The sequence below is a fragment of the Chelmon rostratus genome, chromosome 15 (assembly GCF_017976325.1).
Source record: "Chelmon rostratus isolate fCheRos1 chromosome 15, fCheRos1.pri, whole genome shotgun sequence".
Classification (NCBI taxonomy): Eukaryota; Metazoa; Chordata; class Actinopteri; order Chaetodontiformes; family Chaetodontidae; genus Chelmon; species Chelmon rostratus.
In genome coordinates, this window is record NC_055672.1 from 18,898,842 (window position 1) to 18,909,474 (window position 10,633).

Consider the following 10,633-nt stretch of genomic DNA (forward strand, 5'->3'; position numbering starts at 1 on the left):
TTATTTCACCAGGGCGAAATGTCACCATGTACAGTGTGTGCAGTATACATTCAGTCATACGTTTGAAATTAGCCGCCCCTAAGAAGCTCAGACTGTCACTGTGTTCACTGAATTTAATATTTACATTCAGTATTAATGAGCAATAACAACAAAAAAACTGCAGCCTCAAAAATGAGTTGAATCAGCCGTTTTCTGCCACTGATGACGAAATGATAGTAATCAACGCAGCAGAACCAGGAGTGGTTTTTTTTTTTTTTTTTTTCGCATTCTGGCCAAAACCTGATGCCTTTATTACCCACAATGCAGCTAGAACACCAACAGTTTGGTTGGAGATTCAGGCATGTTACACTAATAGCGGCTAACATAGCCTCAAATTGCTAGCCTCAAGCAGAGAGGAGGAGTGGGCTACAAAGGTCTGTTAAGCCCGCTTCTTTCTAGCCCCCAGATTTATTTAATCTTCCCCAGCCCCAACCGACGCTGACTCGAATGACAGTTTATCAGATCTTGCACGGCTCCCTTTACACAAAAGGTTTAATACAACTGACGGTGAAGCAGCTGTGAAGCTGCAATGCTCATTTTAGAGGGAACGAGAGCTGAAGAGACTTATGTTTTCATGAAGTTTGCTCTCAGACTACGCTTCTCAGGTGCAGCCTTGTATTGATGGAGCTGCTGTGTTCTTGGCTATTATATCAGTTATACTGGCCTACACTGAACAGTGCATGCATGAGTTGAATGCAAAAATGACCAGGTTAGCATGCTAAAGACTGATTAAGATTACAGTCACACCACCACCATAATTAAATGTAATTGCCCTGCTTGTCTTTCTCCTGGCCTCTATGAGTGTAATGGGCATTTTCCACAGGACCAGAAGCATTTCTGGTGTGTTAATGTGGCTTAAACGCTGCATTGTATGGTAGACTAACTGATTAATATCTGAAGAATAATTTGCATATTCTTGATTTTTCAGAATCCATATTTGTTCAAAATGAGTCTGTCGTGCAAAGTTTATTCAGGTGAAGAACAGGAATATGCTATGAACACACGCACATCTGCACATGTTGAGTTGTTAATCAAATCTGCTTTCATCTCACGAAATTGAGTGTTGAAATCCTATAAAAGTGAATGGATTCTTCGATCAATATTAATTACACTGACGTCTACCTCCCCGATGACATGGCTGACATTATTTGCACATAACAAGATTTTAATGATCCCCATTGACGAAGAGTTAAATGGCTTAGATCACTGTGATACGGATATTTTGTCAGCGTGGCCCTGTTTGTTTACTGTCAGATAGGATCACATTTTATTAAAAACAATAGCGTGACGTACGGAGCGGAATCAAATTAGGTTCAACAATGTGCTGCAGAGATAAATATCCTGCAGTCAGCAGCTCTTTGCATCACATTAATTCTCTGGCAAAGATTAGCGTTATGTGTACAGGAAAGTAAAGTCGAGTCGTTTGTCTTCGAATTGGACCCTTCACCAGGAATTAATTGTTCTCCATATGTGGAAGAATAGCGAAGAATCTGACTCTTTCCAGACTTCATTTGTTATAATTACTGCGTCTACAAAAAACAGGAGAGAACGTATTCTGATGTGTGGGCTAATTTGAACCATTCATCAGCAGCAGTCAGACTGCTAACTTCTAACATTAGCGGAAATAGCCCAGAGCGAGGGTTCGGATTCAGCCGTGGGGTTGGTAGCCGCTTTTTTGACTTCATCATTTTATTATTATTAGGTGTAGTTGCAGCAGCAGCGTCAGTGTGGCAGCAGCAGGTTGTTGAAAAATAACAGCATATCAAATATTGAAGACATGATAAAACAGCAGACCTCGCTGGCTTGTCCACCTTTTTTACAGTTAAATATCATTTCAGGCATCTCTGGATAATATCTGAAACTCTTTCATCAATACTTACCCTCACAGCCGTTTGCATCTCTGTTAGCCAGATTATTAATCTGATTGCATCTGTCTTCATTTCCGCAGAAGGAGAAAACAAACAAAGAAAAGGAAACACATTTTAGAGTTCATGAAGGGATTTTTTAATGAAAAAAAAAATGCTAAATATGTAATTTTAATGAATCAAGGTGCATTTCTAGGGACTTACTCAATGCCAGGAGAGGAAGTTGTGACACATATCTCTCACTGTGCTGATTTAAGTTCACAAATGTTTGACATGTTTTAAACAAAATGATGCAGAAGGGGTCCTGTCATCATAAAGGGACCCTAAACCTGAGATGAACCCGGAGGTCAAATGCAGCGGAATCACTCAGGAGCACCTTTGTGCTAATCTATCCTGAACTCTCACAGATTTGTGAAGTGTGAGCGGTCGGGTCTTATCCCTTTGCGCTGTCACTCGATCTGCTGAATGTTTTATCCAAGCGGCAACAGCTTTTACCTGATTTCCAGCTTTTGTTGTCTAATCCCCCCAGTGAAAGGAGATGAAACACTGGGCGAAGCAGCAGTGTAAGAACAAGAGCACGTGAGTTCGCTGTTCGGTTTAATTGGATGTATCACTTTCAGTGTGTGTTGACAAATCGTGTATTACGCTCATCCTTTCGGGGATCGTATACTTGTTTAATGCTGTGCTGTTATTAGTGCACAGGCATGTCCCAGAGTTGGCACCACCAACTAAATCCTGCTATGTCACTATAATGCGTTTAAATGGTTCAGCTCTGACCCACACTGTCATATCCGCCCTCAAAGCTGGTGGAGCCCACTTATTCCAGACTCTCTGACAGGTCGCGAGGCGGTGACCAGCCTCACATTGTCCACGACACTGACGGAGCACTACAGGCTGCAGATGACCCAGAGTTTAAATTATGATCAACAGCACACTGGTAATCTATTCATGACCAGAGCCAGAAATCAATACAGTCTCTTAGCAAAATGACTCCTGTGGGACTGAAACAAGAAGACCAGAGGAGAAACTCCTGGTAATATATAAGAAGCATTTGAATTGCACACATAAGATGAGTTTCCCTTCCTGTTAATGAACCTCAGGCAAAATCAGCAAGGCAGAAGACACAGCCTGTGGCGTGTGTGCTTGCTCTTGATCTTGCATAAACTGCATATAGTATGTGGCGTTGTTGGTGGTTGTTTTTTTTTTTTTTTTTCAGAGGAACTACAGCCTGAATCGTGTTAAACACACAAGAGATTCATGGTGGGAGACCACGCGAGGAAAAGAAAATTGAAGCCTCGGGCTCATCGTGTCCAGGCAGATGTAAAGAGGGGTAGGAACTGATCAGATAGTGTGTCCACTGTGGGCCAAATCCACTGCTGAAATGATTTCCTCTTCGCGAGAGTGCAGCTCCTTCACCTGACTATAAGCAGGTGAATATTATTCCGTGCCATTGTCAGTATGGGTTTATTTCCAAGTAAAACTTTATTAAAGGTCCATGTGAAATAATACAGCTGTAATACGACTTTCTATTTACCACCATTTTGGCCTATCGCTTTCTCTTTGCACCCACATCTCTGAACGCAAATAAAAGGAAATAAGAAACACTGGCATCCATTTACGCAGCCAGAAGAAAGCACGTTTTCTGGATATTACAAGAAGGCCAGCGCTGGCACGCATGCACACTCACATGCAGACACATTAAATCGCTGCATAAATCAAATCAATCAATCAACAATCCTCCCATGGTTAGGTTTTTATTACTTCCATAGAATCAAGTCAGATTCTCATTGTATTGCCTTCTATAACCCAAATGACAGTGGCACCAGGAAGAATCATGCTTATGAAGTATGCGGTGTGTTTAAAGAAAGACGTGAAACACTGCTACACAGCACCTTTAGGTTAGGATTGAGTCGGACTAACATGCTTGAATGTAGTTTCTTTTTTTGAAAATGAATTTATGCATGTCAGGTCGGGATAGGATTCTGCCACGGGTCTCTGTCAGTTTAGGTCCAAATTGCGGATTCATCACGACCTCTTCATCAGGGCTCTGCTTGGGCATCTGCATCCCTTGAATCAGGACAGCGTTATTAAGGCAATGATCCAAATACTTGTAAAATCAGATCTGTTAAAGTCTTATTTGCTTTAATGTTTGCTTCAGCATCACTAATCTAATTCAAATCTAGCTCATTGTAAAAACAGCAAGAATCAGCGTACCTGCTGCGTCCCGCCCTGATTACTGCAGACTGAATATGTGAAAATTGAACTGTTGCTGTGAACAGTTGGTGTGTATTGAATGGGCTGGACCAGGGCTTTTGTTTGAAGTTGCTGTTAACGTTTCTTGTTGGAGTGTGAATTGAATGACTGGACACTACAAACGACTACAGAGAAGTGCAGAATGCCCACAAGCAGATGCAAAAATATCTACAGAACGAGCACAGAGAGATGCAATCCAGCTTCAGAGAGACATAACACGACCAGAGAGAGACACAAAGTGACTATAAAGTGAAACAAAACGTCGACAAAGACAAAGGAGCAGCACGGTCGCATGGCTTGTAGTCTTTTTGTGTCTTTTCCAGACTGGATGTCTTGTAGGACGGAGGGGGGCCTTTTAAATCTGTGTCCAGCGGCCCATTGCCTCATAATCTGTCCATGAGGGTGTGCGTGTATGCATATATACATGTGTGTGCAAGTGTATGCAACAATGACTCCAAACAAAACAGAAATAAAAACCAAATGCTGTTAAGCCCGAGCACAGGAAGTAATAACCTTCATACAGTCATATGTTTCACAAAGTGGTGAACCTCATGTCATGAGGGTAGAGGTAAGATCTTAAGCCCAAGCCCAAGCCCAAGCTGTCAATCATTACGTTCGGGTCGGGTTGGGTCGGGCTTCTCTCCCGCTGACTTTTTTTTTTTTTTTTTTAAATATATGTTTATAAAAATGTATACTTAAACGATGCTAAACTACGGAATACTTGTTATAAAATAAATAATTTGGATAAAACAGAGAAGGCTAAACAGGAGCCGCAGAGCCAGAGCATACTCTGCGCACGTGAACGTCGTCTTCTTAAAATTCTTCCCCTCCGCAAGTCCGCATCTGACCTGCTGATATCCCTGATATGGAGCAGCAAGAAGTGAAGGATAAACTAAAGACAGGGGAATGGAAAAGGCAAACACCCACTGGTAAGAGTGAGGTGTGGAAAAGCTTCAAATTGATTGTTGAAAATGCTACAGAAACTTGCGCTGATAAAACTTGCGTCTCTGTCTATTATCCATCCGTCATTGTTCTTCTTTGTCTCTCTGCCTCTCTCTCTCTTAAAGTGCCGCGCTAAATTCTTAAGGACGTACTGCTGCTGTGGTTTATGCCCCAATTTTCAACCCGTCAAAATGACGGACGGCCTTAAATTTTTCCCGTCAACTCTTAAAAAAATCCGTCAATGATGGAAAATTGTCGGTTAATGTAACCTCTGCAGACACAGAAATATAAAAGATGTAAATGTTTATACAGTCTTGTTTAACTTAGATTTCGTTACAAAAGACAGGCTCTAATTTGTTATCATAAATCACCCTCCTCCTCCCGAGTCCTCACAAATAAAATATGAAATTTCGGGTTTGCTTCGGGCTCGGGCCTGCAAATCACGTTAATTGGTCGGGCTCGGGCTGGGTCGGGCTTTAATACTCGCGGGCCTGGGTCGGGTCGGGCTGGATTTTTTGGGCCCGATCTTACCTCTACATGAGGGAAGGGGAGTTGGATGCTATTTTTATTTCTTGGCAGGTTCTTTAGATCAGGTGGTGGAGCGACACTGTGACCACAGCACTTTAAGTGGTACAAGTGGAGCAATTTATTTCTAAAATACTCCTACACCGTCCCAATCCTGTCCTGTCCCTGTCCCAGAGGAATGACTGCCGTCCCACATCCCATTGTGCAGGTGTTTTCTTTTTTTCTTTATGGGTGGTCTTTAGGCCAGGCAATGATTTTATTGCTCTGGCCTCACAAAGCTTCATTGATAATAGCTCCACAAACATAAGTGAACACGCCACCAGAGCTAAGGATCAATGCAAAAGCTAAATATGACTATCATTTAATGTCCTGATGAAATATATCACCATGCTCCTATAAAATAAATATCAAATAATATTCAACCAAATGAGAAACAAACATTGACAAAGATTGTGCCCTAATCAGCCAGGTGCTAAACAAACAAAAACCCAATGTTTTGTTTTTTGTTTTGTTTTTTCCCCCTTACAGGCATTACTCTTTCAAAATAAAAGCACCAGCCTTTACAGTGTACCAAACTGGGCAAAATTAACACAGCCTTAAGAAAACACTAACAAAATGAATAAAGATGAAAACAACAGCTTAGGTCCAGCAAAAATTCATATTAGTACTACACCCAATATTTTAGTACTTCTCCTGCCTGTTAACTTCTCTTCCTGTCCTGTTCCTGTCACATGATGAATAGTGAAATCGGGAATCGCACAGGAGTCCCGTGACCCACAGGATTCATGAAAAAACATCTGCCTCTCGTGTGCATGTGTCACTCAAAAATAACTGAAATGTCACACTTAACACTCTGTATGACCTGTATTCACACACATAACGGTATTTACATATTGGCTATTTGAGTTTTTTCTGCTGAAAAGAGGATGTTCCTAAACCCTCCTGGGAACACTGTGCTTGCGAGGTCTGCATGCTGACACAGAAAAACATATGACAGAGCACTGCCTGTTTCAAATCCAACTGAACCAATTATACACAGAGTGATTTCTCCATTATTGTATTGACGTGGATTTAAATGAATGCAAACCATCGACGTGCTAAAGAATAATGCGTATTTCTTTTAATCCAGCTATGCACAATAAGAGTGCTACACAATTAATTCTGTGGGGATTACGGAATAACACTGAGGTATAAAGTTGTTTCGTATCTGAATAAATTAATTTAAGTGGTTAGCAGCACATAATGCACACACTAATGCCTTCTCACAATCCTGTTTCTTATGCTGCTAATGCTAACCCAATGGTCATTATCTTTTAACACCATACAGTATGTCAGTTTTAATAGGCCCATGGCACTTAACACTCACTTTATGATGACACTAGAAGATGCTAAATCAGCATATATTGTATATTTAATAGACCAATAATGTGGGCTAAATTATTCGTACTAATCCTCAACTAGTGTGAGCATGCTGTACACAGAGGAGAGAGGGTAGCAAAGGTAATCGTGTCTATAGGTTTATTCCATTCACAGTATAAAATTCTTAAACACATGCTGAAAGTATGAGAAAAATATGTGCGACCAAATCTGATTTACCGGCCAAATGAAAGCGATGTGAGAGCGAAAAGGGTCCCAGAGCCCCTCCAATTCATACTCCTTCTCATCTCAGCCCCTCGTCCGTGAGCAGCGCTTTAACTTTTAATTGAATGTCAGTCAAAAACGAAGGGGAGGTGTTTAGGGGATGTCATGGTATGGGGGAGTGGGGGCGGAGGTGGATGTCGGGGACTGGGAGTGAGGTTCTGAGTCCAGCCTTCTAATCAGTGAGGGATTTACACCTGGGACGCCAGGTGAACGTAATTAACTTGCTGGTAGGAGAGACAAACAGCAGCGTTCTGGATTTCAAACGATTTCCAAACAGCGTCTTAAGGAGCCTATACGCTGTGTGATAACAGCAATGGCTTCACAGAGGGCATTTTTGCAGTTGCACTAGAAATAGAACAGGTATAAATAATGAAATGAGTGATGGCTGAATTCCATTCAGCTGCTTCGTGCTCAGGCTCGTGGTTTTGTGCATGCTGGCTCACTGTCACTGTCATGGCTTGCTGAGCCACTTCAGTAGAACTGAGCCGTCATCAGTGTTATTAATTACACACCCGTGCTTTCCCACGTCAAAACGTCTGTGGGGAAAAAGGCCTATTGCACGTCACACTCTGCGAAACGCTGCCACTGTTTTTGAGGACTGATTTAATTTCCTTTGCAATGTATTTATTTATTGTCTAAGGTCCCTTTTTCACCGTGGAGTTGCAGAAAAAAATAAAAATAAAGCAAATATACAGTATGAAATTGCATATTGTGTCCTGCAGATTGGGGTTTGGGGTTGACGAGCCATTTGTACGAAAGACATGACAGGGTCACAATTGTTATTGTATAGAGGTCATATATGAGTCATTAAGTGTGGGTGAACCTCCGTCCATTTGGTGAGATACCTACCTTTTAGCCTTTTTGACAGGTCCATCCCTCTCACATTCCTCTTCTTCTTCCTCCTCCTCTTGTTTTATTGCTGGGTACCATTTGATTGAATGACTCCTTGTCAACAGAAGTTAAAGTTTATGTTCCAGCTGCTACCACCTGGTGTACCAGAGGGGATGTAGGAAACACATCAAATCGGCCCAGCAGTTATGCCTCCTGTCAACATTACAGCCAAGCTTTTCTTTGTTTGTTTGTTCAGGAAGGTAAAAAATACGGGATAGTAACAGGAGAATATTAAAATGGGTGAGCAGTGGGAGTAAAGGGTAAAATATGGGATAATCTGTGGGGTCGACAGGTCTGATCTGGAGTAATGGTAGCAGCCTCAGTCTTTTAACATCATATCATGTCCGCAGGCATCAAGTACATATTTAAGACTCTTTTACAGGATTCTCCTTTTAAAGTGTGCCACATGGAGACGTCAGCAAGCACTAGCATCAGCTGACACAAGCTAGCCGCACTTGTAAAATCTGCTGGCGAGAGTCGTCGTTTTAGCCGAAAAAATCCACGGCCATCAGCCCTGAGAAGCCCGCTTTTGTTTCCTTCTGGGACGAATCAAAGGCCGCACATTTCAAATGCAAATCTGCCACGGTTACATCAGTGAGCTCCGTGTGTGCAGCGTGAGAGTGGAAAGCTTGACGGGCATAGCAACAGTAACCAAGCACGGACGGGCTCTTTGCTTTCTGCTGTATTTTCGTGGCGTTTAGGACGCTTGCCTCAGTCTGCAGTGTCTGATCGTGTTTTGGTTTCATACCCTTGTCTTAGGGAAAAACACCAAAGCAGCTCAGCCTCCGACTGAACTCAAAACTCATCAGAAACTGTTTTTTTTCCCCCTGAAAGTTTCCTCCAGTCTCTCTGCTCTGCCTTCTTGTCTGTAGGTGGATTAGATTCAGAAATTCCCAGGATACAAGCGAATTTTTTTTTTTCGCTCAAGTTAAAACTATCTAACTACCTTCGTGTCAATTTGCACTGACCCGGCCGGCTCAGGGCGTCTGCTCGCATTGTTCCATTGATTTTGAATGCAATCGCACCGCATTTAAAATTTGCATCTCGTTCTGTTTGTGTGATTGTTGCTGGATCGATGTGCAAGTAGCATTTTAATGTTGGAGCAAGACTGAACTATATAGTAAAGTAGTTTAAAACTAGGGGTCAGGGCCCCTGCAAAAGTCTGACAAGATAAATGTGGGGGGTTGTGAGATTACTAATGAGGACAAAAGTTCTGCTTTAAATATTCCTTAATCACACTTTCAACTGTTAACAACTCATAGATATCCGGAATGTGAGATAGGGGCCTTATCAGACACCGCTTTTATGCTTTAGTAAGGGGTCACAAGTATTTTGTATTTCTTTTCATGTCAAATATAATTTTGTAAAGTAAGTTAGCATATCTGTCTCTGACAACCTAGCATCATGAATCCAGAATCCACGAAAAACGTATTGATCTCATTGAAGATCGTACTCTTTCACATCCATTTCTTCCTTCCCAAATTAACTCCTACTTCTCGCTCATGATGTCTGAACAATACTTGTATGAGAATATTAACTATGTTGTGGATGAGACCTTTTTGGTCCATATACAGTGGTAGACTGAATCATTACCTACTCTCACAGTGAAGCGTTTAACTGTTTCAACATTCAAGAAGCAATCAGAAAGCAGCAGAGCAGATTCACGAAGAACTCCTTATTGGCAGAAAAAAAAAAAAAAAACTATATCTCGCTATATGATTAATAAGAAAGGTCCGACTGTGACATTTAAATCCAGACGTAAGACTCATTAGTATGTCTCACTCTCACAGGACCAATCATATTGTGTGCACATTATTAGCATCCCGTGTCCCTGTTTAATGCTGATGTTCTTTTTGGAATGGAATGGCTACTTGTTTGGTATTTGCTTTTGCAACCTGGTAACTCAACTTTGCAACCCAAAACAGAAGATGCCCCAAATGACCACAAACTGTGTGCATCAGTCTGGGATCAGGTAAAACAGACCGTGCTGGAGCGGCTGGTGGCTCCTCTTGAACTTCATTGGTTGTTGCCTTGACAACCACTTACTGTGCCAGGGGCATGGACCATTTCTCCTCCAGTATTGTTTGCTGTTTTCCTCATTCTCACATCCTGGCTCATCAGAGATCTTAGGCAGTCCTGGAGTTGTCTCATCTCCAAGCGTGAACCTTGACAGAGTAGCCAAGCACTCTCGGAAGAAATTGGCCCCTTTCCTGACTGGGATGCTGGTTGGTGTTTTGAGTGGTCTCTCCATCTCTAGTGCCTCAGTCATATCACACGGGGCCTGTGTGCAAGCACCAAATCACCTCCCGATGCCATTCGATGGAGTTCATCTGACAGGGTGAACCGATGTAATGACTCAAGTTTAAGAGCTCGTCCACCAGGGAGCCGTTATGAGGGTCAAAGCTTCAGTTATCAGGTTTAAGGGCCCAATTTCCACCAGTATATCGGAGAAAAAAACATTTTATATTCTCTTTCTG